This window comes from Eumetopias jubatus, unplaced genomic scaffold, assembly GCF_037043125.1.
Source record: "Eumetopias jubatus isolate StellerSeaLion01/CBP00866 unplaced genomic scaffold, mEumJub1_p1.0 scaffold_5, whole genome shotgun sequence".
NCBI lineage: Eukaryota > Metazoa > Chordata > Mammalia > Carnivora > Otariidae > Eumetopias > Eumetopias jubatus.
This window is the reverse complement of record NW_028274811.1, coordinates 1,463,700-1,481,433: the sequence shown is the minus strand read 5'-3', so window position 1 is coordinate 1,481,433 and position 17,734 is coordinate 1,463,700.

Here is a 17,734-nt window from a genome sequence, read left to right as displayed (position 1 = left end):
CCGAGTAGTGATGGTGTCTTTTAGCTACTTGTTTATCTGCCATCGTCCCCATGGGGCTGTGAGCTTCTCTGGGGCACAACTTTGTCAGTCCTGCTCATAGCTGCGCCCCCAGCATCTGGAGCAGGGCTCAGTCAATCAAGGTTTGCTGGCTGGCTGGCTGGGTGGATGGATGGGTGGATGGATGGATGGGTGGGTGGATGGATGGATGGATGGATGGGTGGGTGGATGGATGGGTGGATGGATGGATGGGTGGACGGATGGGTGGGTGGACGGATGGGTGGGTGGACGGATGGGTGGATGGACGGATGGATGGATGGACGGATGGATGGATGGACGGATGGATGGGTGGATGGATGGGTGGATGGCTGGATGGGTGGATGGCTGGATGGGTGGATGGGTGTGTGGGTGGATGGGTGTGTGGGTGGATGGGTGGGTGGGTGGATGGGTGGGTGGATGGATGGGTGGGTGGGTGGATGGATGGATGGGTGGGTGGATGGGTGGATGGGTGGATGGATGGGTGGATGGGTGGGTGGGTGGATGGGTGGGTGGATGGGTGGGTGGGTGGGTGGGTGGATGGATGGGTGGGTGGATGGGTGGGTGGGCGGGTGGGTGGATGGGTGGGTGGGCGGGTGGGTGGATGGATGGATGGGTGGGTGGATGGATGGATCGATGGATGGATGGATGGATGGATGGGTGGGTGGGTGGGTGGATGGGTGGATGGATGGATAGATGGATAGATGGATGGCTGAATGAATGACAGTCAATGGGAGCATGGAGGAAGGTGGAGAAAGTGCTCAGCTGTGTCTGGCCATCGGTCAAGGCAGACAGTGATGACCAGGCTGCTTGGTGGCCTGGCTGGCCAGGCAGCAGCTGCCAGGGAGCAACGTGGCCCTGTTTTTTGTAGGGGAAACAAGTGTCTTATTTACCATGGAGAATGAATATTGGACTGTGTGAAGAACACATTTGCCACTGAGATGCGTGAAGGGAGGACCAGGGATGAAAGCACGAACTGTTCCTCGCTGAGACTCCTGCAGCTCCCCTGAGGCCCCAGCTAGGCCACTGGTCCAGCCCTGCCTGCCTCCTCCCCGCTGGACCACTGCCCTGGCTGGGCTCACCATCCTCCTGTGAGCACCCGGGGTCAGCTGCTCATAGTTTCCTCTCCTGCCAAACCTTCAGATGGCTCCTATGGCCTCAGCCCTCCTTTGGTGCTGTCCTTCCTCCCCATCCTGTGCTGGGGCCACCCAGACCTCCCCCTACCCCGCCCTGCCCTACCCTACAGGCCACCTCCATCCTCTGGCTCTGAGCCCCTCTCTGTGTGGCACCTGCTCACCGGGTCACAACCCTCTCCTGCTCCCCCCGTCCTCACGGCCGAGTCTCCAACGTGTTGTTAGCTGTGGGATCAGTCCCCAGGTCCAGCCTCAGGGTGCGTGTCTCCCTCCTGCTGGTAGAATCAGGATGACCCCCCACTGTGACTCCTGCCTGGTGGGGGCCTGGAGGGAAGGGGCTCTTGGAAGTACCGCAGAGCCTCTCCAAATTAAAGAAGCCCATGAGTCCCAGAAAGTGGGGGACAGCTTGGGTCAGAAGGCCATGGCCCTGGTTCCAGTATGTGGGGACCCCCCACTGTTGAGACCTTGGCCATGACCTTCCATTCTAGGCATGCCCACTCCCTTACCCTCTTCAGGGAGGGAGCACCCCGTGGAGCCCAGGGCAGAAAACCCCTTCTCAGCTCACATCCTGTGGCTCCTGAGCTCCAAGAGCCTGGGACTTTCGGGTTCCACAGCTGCACCCACAAAAGCCAGGCTCAGGCCCATCTGGAAGAGAGTGTGGGCCGTCCGGGGTCACGCAGTTCAGACATGGCAGAATGGAGGAATGGGGATGGCGACCAGGGTCCCAGTCCTCCCTCCCCGCAGCCTGGAGCCAGCACCAGCCCTGGAGGCCAGGAGACCCTGGAGTCGACAAGCACCCCCAGTGAACTCAGAGCCTACTTTTTGGGCCTGGGGGGCTTGTTTTCAGAAATGCTTACAACCTGGGGCCCACGGACCCCACTGCCCCAGCTCCCCGTGGTGGGTCAGCCTGGGCCACCTGCGTGCCCCACGGGGACGCTGCCCATGGCGTGCCGGAGTCTGGGGCAAAAACAGCCAGTTCCATCTCTGGGCGCCTGCATGAGTCACCCACACCTCCTGACAAACACCTCTCAGGCGCCTTCAGGGAGGAGGAATAGATGGCAAAAATAAACGCTTTGTTTTCTCCCTGCAGCTCCTGGGAGTGGTTTCAAAGAATGGTCTGGGGAGGCAATACTGTGCAGCCGAGACTGGCTGGGGGGGGCGTAGGGGGCCCTCACTGGCTGAACCTCAGTTTCCACATCTGTAAAGTGGGTTCATCATACCACACCCGTGAGTCCTGCCCACCACACCCCACCCTGCCCCGCTGCACCTGAGGGTGGGCTGAGGAGGACCAGGGACCCACCTTCTCCATCACAGGGGAGACAAGGCGCCCATCATGCCCAGATAGCTGGGCAGTTGCCCCAGCCTGCTCCCCCTGCCTTCCCCCCAGCCCAGGCAGGACTTGCGCCCCAGCTCAGGCTGCCTGGCCCTCCATCGCCACTGGTGTTGTTCTGTCCTCTCCTGGAGCCTGGCCATATGCGCCTGGAGCTGTCCTGGTCAGGGACCTGGGGACTACAAGGTGGCTAAGGACATGGGGCCCAGAGGTGCAGGGGTGCCAGCAGTCAGCACAGAGGGGAGGCTGCACAGACATCATTCCCTGGAGCCATTCATTTCCTTCTGGCCTGAGATGCCGGTCAAGGGTCCGGAAAATCTTATAGGACAGAGACATCAGTTCATTTCTGCCCCGAATCTGGAAATCTGGGGGAATGAGTTGGAAACTGCCCAGCTTTTTGTTCATGGTGCCCTGTACTGGGACACAAGTGCAGGGCCTGGACACGGGGCGGGGCGTGGGGTGGTCCCAGTCAAGGAGCCGAGGGACCAGGACAGGTGCCCCTGGTTTTCCTCCCCGTGGAGCGCGGGAGCTGGGGAGCCACCGTGAGCCTGAGTGGGGCCTGAGGGGCACCGAGTGGGGCCACTCGTCTGAAAATAACTCCAAGAAGCAAGAAGCTGCCTTTAAATACTTCTCATTCTTGCTCTAAGAGGGGGCTCTCACGGCTGAACTTTAACAAATTCGTCATCGTCTTTTCTGGGAAGAACAAGGGAAGATGAAGTCATCAGTGTTAGAATAAAACAAAGAAACATACTGTTTCTCTCTGGCTCCTCTCAGAAGCATCCAGCAGACAGAGAAAAGGCCATTGTCGGAAAGGCTGGGAAGATGTGTGCATGTGTGTGTCTGAACCACCCCCCCAGCCTGGCGGCTCTGCTCACGATTGTGGGTTCAGTTCCCATCCTGGGCCGCAGCCTCTGGGACACCGGGGCCCTCATCCCCGGCCCACACTGGGGCTGCGTGAGCACAAACGCACCACTGTGAATTGGCTTCCCTCAAGACTTGGCCAAAAAGTGGTTCTGTCCTTATCTGCATTTCACAGAAGGGGAAACTGAGGCTCGGAGAGAGGACCTGACCTGTGCTAGGGTCACCCAGCTGGAAGGTGACGGGGGTACAGAATGGGCCCCCACCGCTTCCAGGGTCTCAAATGGATCATCCAGCTTTTCCTGTCTTCTGCAAGTGGGTCCAGAATTGCCGGAGGCACGGACTGGCTCTGACTTGGGAGGGTCTCCATTATAGGGAGACCCCAGGCAGCTCCTGTAGGCAGGGGCCCCGGCTGGATGGCGGGCTACTCAGACCCCAGACCCTAGGCACTGTCCCACTGCAGGGTCAACCCCAAGGCCCGGGGCAGAGCAGAGTCTCCCCAGCCACCACCCGGAAAGACCGGCAAGGAGACGACGGTGCTAGGACCCGAGTCCTGCCTAGAAGGCCATGTAGCCATGTGCACCATTGCAGAAGCCAGCGAGCCCCCCACCCCCAACCCCCTCACCCCTCTCGGAGGCCGGGACCGCTCACCGCTGGTCAGCTGTGGGCACTGGACATCTGCCCCTGCTCTCCGCATGCGGGGGGCAGGGGGCGGGGCTCACAGATGCCCCGGCTCCTGGTCCGCCCGCATCCCTCCCATGCTTGGGCTGTCAGGAACCTTCCTGCAGAGAAGTCCCTGATTTGAGGACCCAAGACCTGCTCCGCCACCCCGCACCCCCGGAGACCCCGTAGAGCTTCCTGATCACGTGGACACCAGCCTGCTGCCTCACGCAGGTGGAGGGGAGGAGGGTACAGGGGTGAACCGGCCACTGTGCCCCAGCAAGACTCCCAGTCCGAACATGCTTAACACAGGGACACGCGACTATCAGAAAGCACAGCAATGCCTCGGCGCAAAGCGGACGGCGCGTTCTCCCTCCCACAGATTCAGCAGACCTTCCAGCAGGAGCGGTCGTCAGGGAGGGGAGCGGTAATCGTGAGCTTCACCTGGTGTGGCCCCGGGCTCGGCTGTCCCCTGCCTGGGCTCGCTCCGTCCTTGCCCACCTGCACCCAGCTGCTCGTGTGCTCCATTTCCCAGGTGACAACCGCGGTGCCTCACCCCTGCCGAGGGAGCCCAGCTCACCCCACCTCCTCCCTGCTGGGCCCCGGGCCACACCTGTCAGCCTGTGGGACCCCTGAGGGGTGCTGGAGGGTCGAGGACACCCCCAGGAAGAGCAGCCTTCCGGGGACTGGGGACACCTGTACGCCAGGTACGGTGGGTGTTTCACCTGTCCCGGGCAGCCCCGCAGGGCCCCTGCAAGAGCCCAGCCTCAGGCTCGGGGCCTGTGGGACAAGAAACCCTTCATGTCAGCGTCTGTCGAATGAGGCACTCCAGGGTCACTTTTGGGATGTCTTCAGGCCCACAGCTCCCTGTGCAGCTCTTCAGGGAATCAAGTCCCTCGTATCAATTCCCCTTACAAAATTAGCATCGTCCTTGCCAACAGTACCTCCCACCTCATGGGTCTAACGTGCTGGCCGCATGCTTTTAAAAATGTGTTAAATGCATCCACATGTGACAATGACTGAACAGTGAGCGAACACACGGCTGAGTTTAGTCCTCAGTCCCACCCAAGAGGCGGCATCGCTGGTTCTCCCAAGGACATACGGCTGCAGGGTGGGGTAGATTTCGGGCCCTCCTACCCCGGGGTCTCTTAGGCAAACCAAGCAGGCTCCTCCACATGCCTGAGCCCTGAAGGAAGCCTGAGCCTTGGCGGGTCACACCCTCAGGCAGCAGGTGGCCCTTGAGGCCGAGGCCATGCTCCGCCCCCCCCCCCCCCCCTCGCAGCCCTCCCTGCTCCCTGTGCACTCCTGCAGATGGAAGGCCGGGGAGGGCACTGATGACCCAGCCACGCTGAGTGTCTGCTTCAATCTTGCAAAAACTCAGTCCTGTCATCAGGGCTCAGCCCAGGCTGCAGGCCAGGAGAGGTGTCACATGTCACACCTCCTGGCCCTGTCTGGCTGCACCAGGGAAGAATGGCTGCTGGTACAGACGGGTCCCGCTGCTCAGGGGACAGGGGCCCCTGGCTTTCTCGGGCTCGCATTTGTCTTTGGAAAAGATTCAGCCACCCAGATACTATGAAAATGTGACTGCTCTGGGAATGGCAGCTCTCGGGGCTTGGCAGAAGCCAGCCCTGCCTGCGTCTCTTCCTGACACCCCTTGGTCCACCTGGCCTCCTGGAGGAGGGGGCTGCAGACAAGAGGGGCTTCCAGGGATGGCAACTTTGCCAGCATGTGGGGGACTGGGGCGAGGGGGCAGGGAGACCCTTGAAATAAGAAGGAGGGGCTGGGTGAGAGGCAGGGATGGGGAGGCTGGCCTAAGGGCCACAGAGCGACTGGTGCTACTTCCAGAAACATCCACCCAGGGGAAAGGATGTCTTTGGGGCCAGCTCCTCATTGGACCCCTGGCTCAGCAGCCCTAGTCCCTTCCCTCTTGGGGCCTGCCTCCTACCCGGCACAGGGGCTGGTCTGCCTGAGTCCCTTATTACTAAAGCTGAATGCACTGAAGCCTCAGGCTCTGCTCACTTAGCTTCCCCAAGGGAGTAAGCTGTTCATTGGCTCCATTGTTAGTCTCATCTCAGCTCCGGCAGCCCCCGTGAGGTCCCTCAGGTGAGTGTCTGCATGATCCGCCTGGCCAAGCTGCAGCAGGTAGGCCGAGCAAGGCCAGGGTGCGGCTGGCGCTGGAGTGCCACAGGGAGACCGGGTTTGCCCCTGAGCTCCAAGCCAAGGTTGGCCCGGCAACCCGGGCCTCTGCGGCTTCTTCCTGTCCAGCATCTGTCCCTCCTTCTTCTGTCAACAAAACCCATTTTGTCCTCTGTCTCTTGCCTGGGGTAGAAGGGCACATGGCCCTGGTAGCCAGCCACCCAGGCCAGGAACAGCCTTGGCCTACAATGGTTTGAGATGAGCATGGAATCCAGGCCCGGCCACTCAGTGCAATCCATCCCTCTAGCCTTTGAAACAGATTCATGTTAGACATGTTACCCAGACTCGGTTCTTGGAACATTTATTAACATTTATTATCGCAACATGTCTTTCTGCTCAGGTTGAGGAAAGCAGAGGAAATACGTATGAAGCTGCTGGGGCCTCCTTGTAAAAGGAACCCACATGGAGAGAGCAGAGCCAAGAGGAAGAGAGACTGAGACCGTGTCCTAGATCTAGCCATGCCTGAAATCCACCCCTGGGCTTTTAGATTTACAGACACAAACACGAGCTCCCTCTGAGCTTAAGTCTGAATGAGTTGAGTTTCTGCACATGCAGTACAAAGAATCATAGTGCCCCAGACTCTTGACAGGGGCCGAATATGCCTATCTGGACTATGCCATCATCAGCACGCAGGAGCTATGTTGACACAATGAGGATGAGGGAGATTGTAGGGAGAAGAGATTGGAGGGGTGGAGGGAGGTGGGCACAGCAGGCAAATGCACGGGGAGGGGGTCCTGGAGGCCTGGAGAGGGGCAGTGCGGGAAGGAAGGGCTGATCAGTGGGCCCAGGGTCTTGAGACTGGCAGAGAAGCACAAGACAGTGACCCCGTGGGTGGTGCCTGAGGCTTTGAGGACCCTCCCAAGAGTAGCTGGTGGACGGCATGAAGGCCGAAGCCGGCCTGGATCAACGCCTTTGACCTCAGACCCAGCAGTTACTCGGGACCCAGTCCCGGGCCAGTATAAGCATCAGTAGAGGCACCCTGGGCTGACAACCAGGAGCGCCTAGAAACAGGGCGCTGGTTAGCAAAGTGTGGGCCGCTCTTCAAGGGAATACCCCCGGCTGTCAAAGGAAGGCAAGAGACTCCGAGTAGCATGTCTGCCAGCTACGGAGTGAGAAAAGCCAGTTCTAACTCAGGCTCTACTTAGCATGAATGGATCTTCGCAAAAGAAAATGATACCTCCACGTGCCCAGAGAAAATGCCCTAGTATGTCTCATGATGACAGGGACTCTCTTAATCATGTCATGGGAGGTGAGTGGTTTTAGTTTCTGCTTTACCTCTTTCTGCATTTCTGACTTTTTTTTCCCCCAAAAGAAAGGAGAGAGCAAACCGAGGATGGGTGTGAAGTGCAGCGCCTCAGGTGGGCGGGGGCGGCGGTCACCCTGCGGGGCCGGGAGGAGGCCACCTGCTGGAGCTGCACCTGGCTGCTGTTGGGGACATGCCAGCCATGTCCACTGAAAGGCAATGCACAGTCTCCTCTCTCTCTCCAGCCGCTTGTCAGTTTGCGGACATAATAACATGCAGAAGCACGGAGGGTGCATTTGAGTTTAATGAAAGGCAGGGATGACGGATTCCAAGTTGACAAATGTCGAAGCAGAGGCTGGTGTCCAGGGTGGCCTGGCTACTGCTTCCAGACACACCACGGCTGCAAGGTCACCTCTTTTCTGAAACCAGAGCTGCCGCCGCTGCTCTGGGACATGAGTTCCATGACCCAAAGCGGTCAGAAGACGGCCTGCCATTTGGGGGTTCAGATGGGCATGCGCAAGCACTTTACAGTTGGCAGAGTCCTTTCACAGATGTCATCACCCCTGGGTCCTAGGTCCCTGCCTACAGGCTCAGGGAGCTAAGCCCCGGCCCCGTGCTGGCCCCACGTTGGCCACAAGTGGACAGCCAAGTCCACCTGCGCAAGCAGGGCCCCTGGGGTCCTTGGCTTCTATTTCAGCCTTAGTGAGTTGCTTTTTTTTTTTTTTAAGATGTATTTATTTATTTTAGAGAGAGAGAGAGTGAGCATGAGCAGGGGAGGGGTAGAGGGAGAGGGAGAGAGAATCCTCCAACAGACTCCCTGCTGATCACAGACCCCGATGTGGGGCTCAATCCCAGGACCCTGAGATCATGACCTGAGCTGATATCAAGAGTCGGACGCTTAACTGACTGAGCCACCCAGGTGCCCCCTTTTTTTTTTTTTTTAACTTTTTACTGAAGTATAGCTGCCATCCTGAAATGCACACCCATTTGAGGTGGGTGGCCAGGTGAGTTCTCCCAAAGCAAACACACCTATGCCACCAGCACCCAGGTCGAGAAACGGCATGCTTCCAGCTCCCCAGAAGCCCAGGCTGGGCCTCTTAATTTCACTAATTCTCAATTTCATCTGGAAAGACACAAAAAGGAAGAGGGATCACCATCCTTGTTAAAAAACCCAAAGCCTGAGACAGGCAGCCCCCAGAGGGACACTTGCAGTAAATGCAGGAGAAAGAAGATGAGCCGGGGGGCCCTGCATGTCTGGCCCTGTGTGGCCGCAGTGGGCTGCACGCAGGGCTCGGGCTTCTCTCCATCCCTCCCATTGCTGGTGGTCAGGAGGCACCTGCCCGCTCAGCCTCAGCCCCACCCAGATCTACACAAAGGATCAAGAACGTGGGACCACATGGGTAAATAGAAAGACTTTCTTTTCATTTAAATATCTTAAAATATAAATGACTGTTTAAAGCAAAAATAATGTAGTGTGGGGGTCTATAAATATGTGGACAACAATATATAACAACAATATAGCACTGTTATGGGTTGAACTGTGTCTTTCCTCCCCCACTGCCCCCCTAGTCAAAATATGTTGAAGTCCTAACCTCCAGTATCTCAGAATGTGACATTATTTGGAAACAGTGTCTCTGCAGATGGCATTAGCTAAGATGAGGTCATACTAGAGTAGGATGGGCCCCTAATCCAATAGGACCGGTGTTCTTCTCAGAAGACGGCCATTTGAAGACACCGATACACCAGGAGAACATCAGGTGACTTTGAAGATACAAGTAAGAGCTTCAAGCTGAGGAATGTCAGACTTCTGGTCAAGAAAACCAGGAGGGGGCAGGGAAGGCTTGGCTTCAGAGGAAGCATGGCCCTCGGGCACCTTGGCTTTGGACTTCTACCTTATGAGAGAGGAAGTTTCTGGGGTTTTAAACCATCCCAGTTTGTGGTGCATTGTTACACGAGTGTGAGCACAGAGGCCGAGGGAGAACGGAAGCATACGGGCATAAGGTCCTCATCCTACATGTGAAGGAGTATAATATCACTTGATGGTAGACTGTGGTAAGCTAAAACTGTTGCAGGGACAAGAATTCTAAGATGCATACTCCTCCCCCAAATCCCCACCCCCCTGATATAACCCCTCCCATCTCCTTGAGTGTGAAAGTGATTGATGGCATTCCTCTGATTTATGTCACATGGCAGAGGTAAAGGGAATTCTGCAGATAACTAGGCCCTTAATCAGTTGACTTTGAACAAATCAAGGTTACCCTTGGTGAGCCTGACCTAATCAGGTGAGCTCTTTAAAAGAAGGTGTTTTTAAGACAGCTCTCCTGGGGTCCTTGAAGAAGTGAGCTGCTATGGAAGCTATAGCTGCAGTGAAATAAGTTCTCTCACCATCCTCATGAGCTTGGAAGGGGACCCTTAGCTTCAGGTGAGACCCCAGCTTCAGACGTGTTTTTTTTTTTCCCCAGCTTCAGACTTGTGAGATTCTGAGGAGATAACCCAGCTCAGCTGTCCTTGGAACCTGCCTCATGGAAACTCTAAAATAATAAATATTTATTGTCGATGCTGCCCAGATTGGTTTAATGTTTCAGGCAGCAGCAGCAAAGTAATACAATGTATATTATGATACCTAAATCAAGCACTAAAATAATACCAACAAAGGAATATAACTAATAAGTCAACAAAAGAGGTAAAATGGGATTATTAAAAATACCCAATTAATTTAAAAGAAGTCAGAAAAAGAGGATAAAAGGAAAAAAAGAACATAGGAAACAAACAAAAAATACGAGGCACCTGGGTGGCTTCATCAGTTGGGCTTTCAACTCTTGGTTTTGGCTGTGGTCATGATCTTGGGGTTGTGGGATCGAGTCCCATGTCAGGCTCTGCACTCAGCAGGGAGTTTGCTTGGGATTCTCTCTCTCCCTCTGCACCTCCCCTGCTCATTCTCTCTGTCTTAAATGGGCAAATAAATCTTATAAAAATAAATAAATAGCAAGGTGATTTAAATGAAATAATGTCAATGATCACATTAAATGTAAATGGTCTACACAACTTGATTAATAGCCAGAAAATTTCAGATTGGATAGGAAAGCAAGAACCACATAGATGCTGTCTACAAGAACCCTCCTTTAAATATAAAGACACAATTGGTTAAAAGTAAAAAGATGAGAAAAGGAAGGAAAGTTGGTATGTCTACATTATCATCAGACAAAACAGATTTCAGAGCACAGAATATTATAACAGATAAAGAGGGTCATTTCGTAATGACAACTGCAGTTGAGATTTTTACACCCCTTACTCAATAATGGACAGAAGAAGTAGACAGAAAATCAGGAAGAATATTAAACATTGCAACATTACCAAGTAACCTAACCTGATTTATACTTATAGAACCCTTCACACAACAACAGCAGAATACACATGCATATTTAACAAAACAAACCATATTCTGGACCATAAAACAAATCTCAGTAAATTGAAAAGGATTCAAGTCATAGAAAGTATGTTCTTTGGCCAGTGTGGAGTTAAATTAGATAGCATTAATAAACATTTTGGACTAAAAAATATGCTTCTAAATAGCTTATTAGGGCAACAGAAAAATTAATAAAGGAATTAAAAAATATTTTGATCTGAATGAAAAAGAAAACACAACATGTCAAAATATGTGGGATGCAGCTAACGTGATACTTACAGGAAATTTTACGGCAGTAAAGGCCTATATTAGAAAAAATAGACCTCAAATCATATACTCACATCAACGACCTCAGCTTCTACCTTAAGAAACTAGAACAAGAGCAAATGAAACCCAAATAAGCAGAAGAAAGAAATTGATAATATTTAAAGCAGAAATCAATGTATATAACAGAAAAACAATAGAGAAAAACAATGAAACAAAAAGCTGGTTTTCTGAGAAGATCAGCAAATTTAATTAACTTCTAGGCAGACTAATCAGGAAAAAAAAGAGGGAATACACAAATTACCAATATCACAAACAGGAGAGGGATGTTAATACAAGTTCTAAAGATATCCAAAGAATAATAAGGAAATATCATGGACAATTTCATGCCAATCAACTGACAATTTAGATGACATGGGAAATTTTCTTGAAAGATACAAACTACCCAATCCCAGGAAACAAGAAACAGATAACTGGAATAGCCCTATATCTATCAAAGAAATGGAAATTGTAGTTAAAAACCTTCCCATCAGGAATAGGACAAGGATGCCTGCTTTCATCACTATTATTCAACATTTTATTGGAAATTCTAGCCAGAGCAATTGGGCAAGAAAAAGAAATAAAAGGTTTTAGTAAAACTATCTCTACTCACAAATGATATGATCCCATATAGACAAAATTCCAAAGAACCCATAAAAAAAAAAAAACAACTACTAGAGCTAATAAACAAAATCAGTACATTTGCAGGGTACAAGATGAAGACACAGAAATCAGTTGTGTTTCCATACACCAGAAATTAACACTCTGAAAATGAAATTAAGAAAACAATGCCATTTTTAATAGCATCGTAAAAGAAGAAAATATATGGGAATAAATTTAGCCAAGAAAGTGGAAGACTTATATCCTGTGAACTATAAAATATTGTTGAAAAGAAATGAAAGGAAGTCTGAATTAAAAAAAAAATCCCATGTTCATGGATTAGAAAACTTAATATCCTAAAAAATGACAATACTACTCAAAGCAATCTACATATACAATGCAATCCTTACCAAAATTCCAACGACTTTTTTTTTTTTAACAGAAATCCTAACCCATTCTAAAATTCATATGGAATTGCAAGGGGTCCTGAAGAGCCAAAAGAATCTTGAAATGAGTAACAAACCTGGACAACTCACATTCCCAATTTTAAAATTTACTGCAAAGCTACAGAATGTGGAGCCAAGTGGGACTTCCATACATCACTAGTGCAAATGTATAATGATTCAACCACTTTGAAAAAGAATTTGGCAGTTTCTTATAAATAAACATGAACCTACCATATTACCTAATCATACCACTCCCAGATATTTACCCAAGAAAAATGAAAGCATATATCTACACAAAGACTTGCATATAAATGTTCATAGCAGCTTTATTTATAATAGTCCCAAAGCATAAACAACCCAACTGTCCATCAGCAGGTGCAAGGGATACATGTATTAGTTTTTTATTGCTGTGTAACAAATACCACAAATTTAGTTTACAATTACCACTTAAATAAACATAAACTTACTATCTCCCAGTTTCTCTGGGTCAGGATTCTGGAACATTTTGGTTGAGTCCTCTGTTCCGGGACTCACCAGGGGCTCTCATCTTATCTGAGTATCAGGATCCTCTTCTACCCTCAAGGAATTTGCACTTGTAGGACTGAGACCCTCAGCTCTAAGAGGCCACCCACCTTCTAATCACCATGACAGTTTGTTTCTTTAAAGCCAAAAGAACAAGCTCTCTCAGGCTACAAACCTGTCTGATTTCAGGAAGGACTCTGTTCTCCTTATAAGGTTCACCTGATTTGGTCAGGCTCACCTAGAAGAATCTCCCTTTTCAGTAACTCAAAGTCAACTGACTAATCACCTAAAATCTCATCATATTCAAAGGTCCCTCCTACACTCAAGGGGTGGGGATTATCCAGTGTGTGTATACCTCGGGTAGAAATCCTGGGGGACATCTTAGAATGCTGCCACCACAGAAACAAACTGTGGTATATCCATACAACAGGGATCTCACTCAGCAGTGACAGGGACAAAGCTTTCAATACACACAACAACATGGATGTAATTTAAAATAACTATGCTGGGTGCCTGGGTGGCTCAGTCAGTTAAGCGTCTGCCTTCGGCTCAGGTCATGATCCCAGGGTCCTGGGATCGAGCCCCGCCTCGGGCCCCCAGCTCAGCGGGAAGCCTGCTTCTCCCTCTCCCTCTGCCTCCACTCCTCTCTCTCTGTCTCTCGTGAATAAAGAAAATCTAAAAATAAAAAAAATAAATAAAATAACTATGCTGAGTGTAAGTAGCTAGATAGATATATTTATTATTTTGATTGTGGTGATGGTTTCATGAGTGTTTACATATGTTTACATATGTGACTCCTGAGTGCTTATTGTATGTCAATTATACAGATGTTTAAAAATTAACTTTATAACCTCTGATATTTGATACAGCTCTCAGAAAAGTATGTTTTTTTACTTTTCAACTATAATTTTTACGAAATTCAAATACAGGTCAGTTATTTCTGATGAAAACTTAACATTGAAACAGATTTGTGGTAAGCACAAAATGCACATCTGATTTTTTAAAAAGATTTTATTTAATTATTTGTCAGATTGACAGAGAGAGAGAGGGAGAGAGAACACACAAGCGGCAGGCTAAGGGAGAAGGAGAAGCAGGCTCCCCACTGAGCAAGGAGCCTGATGCCGGACTCAATCCCAGGACCCTGAGATCATGACCTGAGCTGAAGGCAGACGCTTCACTAACTAAGCCACCCAGTCACCCCTGCACATCTGATTTTGAAGACAGCATGAAAAAGGATATGTCATGAGTAAGTTTCATATTCATTACAGGTTGAAATGATAATATTCTGGAGATACTGGGTTCCATAAAATAGATTATTAATCTTAATTTTACCTTTTTTCACAAAAATGTGACCACAAGAAAATTTCCAATTACTCACAGGGCTCTGTGATATTTCTACCGGGCAGCGCTGTTCTAGAACAGACTACCCACAAGTTCCACATGCCACAAGGAGACAAACAGCCAAATCCAGAACGAGGGCGACTCTGTGGGACAAATGTCCCCGTTTCTCTAGGAAATCAATGGATCGAAGACCCCAAAAAACCAAAACAGAACAAAGGAAAGCAAGCAAGCAAACAAACAAACAAAAAGTGGAGTGGGGAAGAAAGAAGGACTGTTCTAGAAGAAAATGCAATGTGTGGAGCTTGCTTTGGTCCTGACCTGAACAACCCAAGTGTGAAAAGATACCTTTGAAGTAATTGAGGCATCTGATTATGGGCTGGCTATTCAACAACATTATGAAACTGTTACCCGTTTCATGATTAGGTGTATCAATGACATGATGCTTCTAATACAAGCAGTCCATATCAGAGTCCTGGCAGGAAGTGACAAGGTGAGGGCACAGACGAGGAAGATGAGCCATGAGCTGATAGTAGGGGAGCTGGGAGCTGGGGACATGGTGGTGGTTCATGTTTGCCCTATTCTTTATACATTATTATTATTATTATTATTATTAATATTATTATTTACGTAGGCTCCCCACCCAGCATCCAGTATGAAACCCAACACGGGGCTTGAACTCACAACCCTGAGATCATGACCTGAGCTGAAATCAAGAGTCACACTGAGCCACCCAAGCGCCCCTGCCCTATTCTCTATACGTTTAAGCTTTTGAAAATTTCTGTAAGAAAAAGTTAAAAAAAGAAAAAAAGGACAAACGGAAAGTCTGTGACTTTCTCCCTGAAAGTCCCACAGGGTATGGGTGCCGGGTGACCTTGGGCTGCCCTCCCTGGCTGCGCAGGGGATGAGACGCAGCAGGAGGGGATGCAGGCTTCCTCATTAAGGTGACTGGCAACTGCGCTGATCAGTTTATTACACACAATGTGCACCTGTCAACGGTGCCGCTCCCGAAATTGGTTACAGCGCCATAACCTAATTTGTCCCCCCTCCTTACGCTCGCTGTTTGCAAAATATAAGGGCACTTTCCCCGGCAAACATTTCAGAACTGCAACATGCAGACACTTAAAGCCCTTTTCGTCATCCAAAGTGCTAATACAATTTGGCTGCGTTCATGCAGAAACATCTGTTTTTCAAGCCGCGGGCCACTCTGTCGTCTCAGGGTCTTTAACGCTTTCCACAATCCCCCTTGCACGCACTCACACAAACCGCCAAGTGTGCAATATCTTATCCTGAAGGGGCTTGTCAGAACAGTCCCGGCGTCAGAACCGCCGAGCTGTGACCACCCCCGGTGTGGTCCAGACACGGCGCCCTTGGGGGACTCATGGGCACCACTGCTAAGCCTCAAAGGTCTGGGGAGTTCCACCATTTTCCTGGGGATATATCACAATGCAATCTTGCCTCCCAGCAGGGGCTTCGATGCGTGGTTAGCCTTCTCCAAGGATCAGAACCAGCCACCTCTCCCCCCCTAGTCACTTGCCCAGGGTGGGTCTGGGCGTGCGACCCAGTCTAGAGCCCCAGCTCCTCCCTCCTGGCCCCTCTGCCTGCTTCTCTTGTGTTTGTGTCTGCTGGTTAAGAGGGGAAGAAGGCCCAGAGGACTCCCATACACCGGCCACCCCCATGTTGCACGCCCAGCCTGTGGCGGTGACAGTGGTTCAGGACCTGTCCACAATCCCCCTTGCCCTTATATTTTGCAAACAGCGAGCATAAGGAGGGGGGACAAATTAGGTTATGACGCTGTAAACAATTTCAGCATGCTCACAGCCAGGATGGAGAGAGCAGACACTGAGCTGCCAGGGTCTCTGAGAGTGGGGGGGCCTGGACGCTTGCTCCTTCCTCCCCTTCTACTTGACCACACACATTCTGTACAACTCTTGACTGACTCTTCTAGAGCAGCAGGGGCATGGGCTCCTCCTGGGAGCCTCCCTTGAGTTGACCCCAGCTGCAGCCCTCCCTCACTCAGGCATGAGCTCAGGGATGCCCTGGGCCCCACACCAGGGCCCGCTGCAGGGGAGTGCCCTGGTGCCCCGCAGTTTGATGGACTTCGTGGTCTTCCAAGGGGACAGTGTGTCCCCAGAGTGCAGACCAACATGAGCAGTGTGGGAAGAAAATATGAGACCTCCTTTGTAACATTTTAGCTTTCACTGAAAGTGCTTTTGTTATGTAATGTTCGCCACATGAAAAGGTTACTGGTAACACATAAGTTATGAAGCATGATGACAAATTAGACGCCTGCGCCCCTCCACCCGGTCAGGCTGTGAAAGATCTTCAGCCCTCCATTTCTTCCACCTGTGCTATCCTCCCTACCCACCCCACTTTCACCATTCCCACTATCTGGAATTTCAAAAGATTCATTAAAAATATTTTATCTGACTCATATAACTCAATAGCAAAAAAAAAAACAACCCCAAACAATCCAATTAAAATGCATTAATTATGATTAATCAATGGTTAATAATTAATTATACTTCGACTTAAAAAAAAATGGGTTGAGGATCTGAATAGATATTTCTCCAAAGAAGACATCCAGATGGCCAACAGACACATGAAAAGATGTCAACGTCACCGATCATCAGGGAAATACAAATCAAAACTACGACGAGATACCACTTTACGCCAGTCAGAATGGCCAAAATTAACAAGACAGGAAACAACAAGTGTTGGCAAGGATGTGGAGAAAGGGGAACCCTCCTACACTATTGGGAATGTGAATTGGTAGAATTTCCATACTGTGGAAAACAGTATGGAGGTTCCTCAAGAAACTAAAAATAGAGGGCGCCTGGGTGGCTCAGTTGGTTAAGCGACTGCCTTCGGCTCAGGTCATGATCCTGGAGTCCCGGGATCGAGTCCCGCATCGGGCTCCCTGCTCGGCAGGGAGTCTGCTTCTCCCTCTGACCCTCCCCCCTCTCATGTGCTCTCTCTCTCTCTCTCTCTCAAATAAATAAACAAAATCTTAAAAAAAAAAAAGAAACTAAAAATAGAACTACCATATGATCCAGGAATTCCACTTTTAGGTATTTATCCAAAGGAAACAAAAACACTAACTTGAAAAGATATCTGCACCCCCATGTTCATTGTATCCTTATTTACAACAGCCAAGATATGGAAACAACCTAAGTGTCCACTGATGGATGAAGGGATAAAGAAAATGTGATGTGCCACAGCTAAAATCATCCTCAATGGTGAAAACCTGAGAGCTTCCCCCCTAAGGTCAGGAACAAGACAGGGATGTCCACTCTCACCACTGTTATTTAACATAATACTGGACGTCCTAGCCACAGCAATCAGACAAGAGAAAGAAATAGAAAGCATCCAAATTAGTAAGGAAGAAGTAAAACTTCCATTATTTGCAGATTACATGATACCGTATAGAGAAAACCCTGAAGACTCCACCAAAAAAATTCCAGAACTGATAAATGAATTCAGTAAGGTCGCAGGATAAAATCAATGTACAGATCCATTGCATTTCTATACGCTAATAATGAAGCAACAATAAGAGAAATTAAGAAAACAATCCCATTTACAATTGCACCAAAAATAATAAGATACCTAAGAATAAACTTAACCAAAGAGGTGAAAGACCTGCACTCTGAAAAATATAAAACAGTG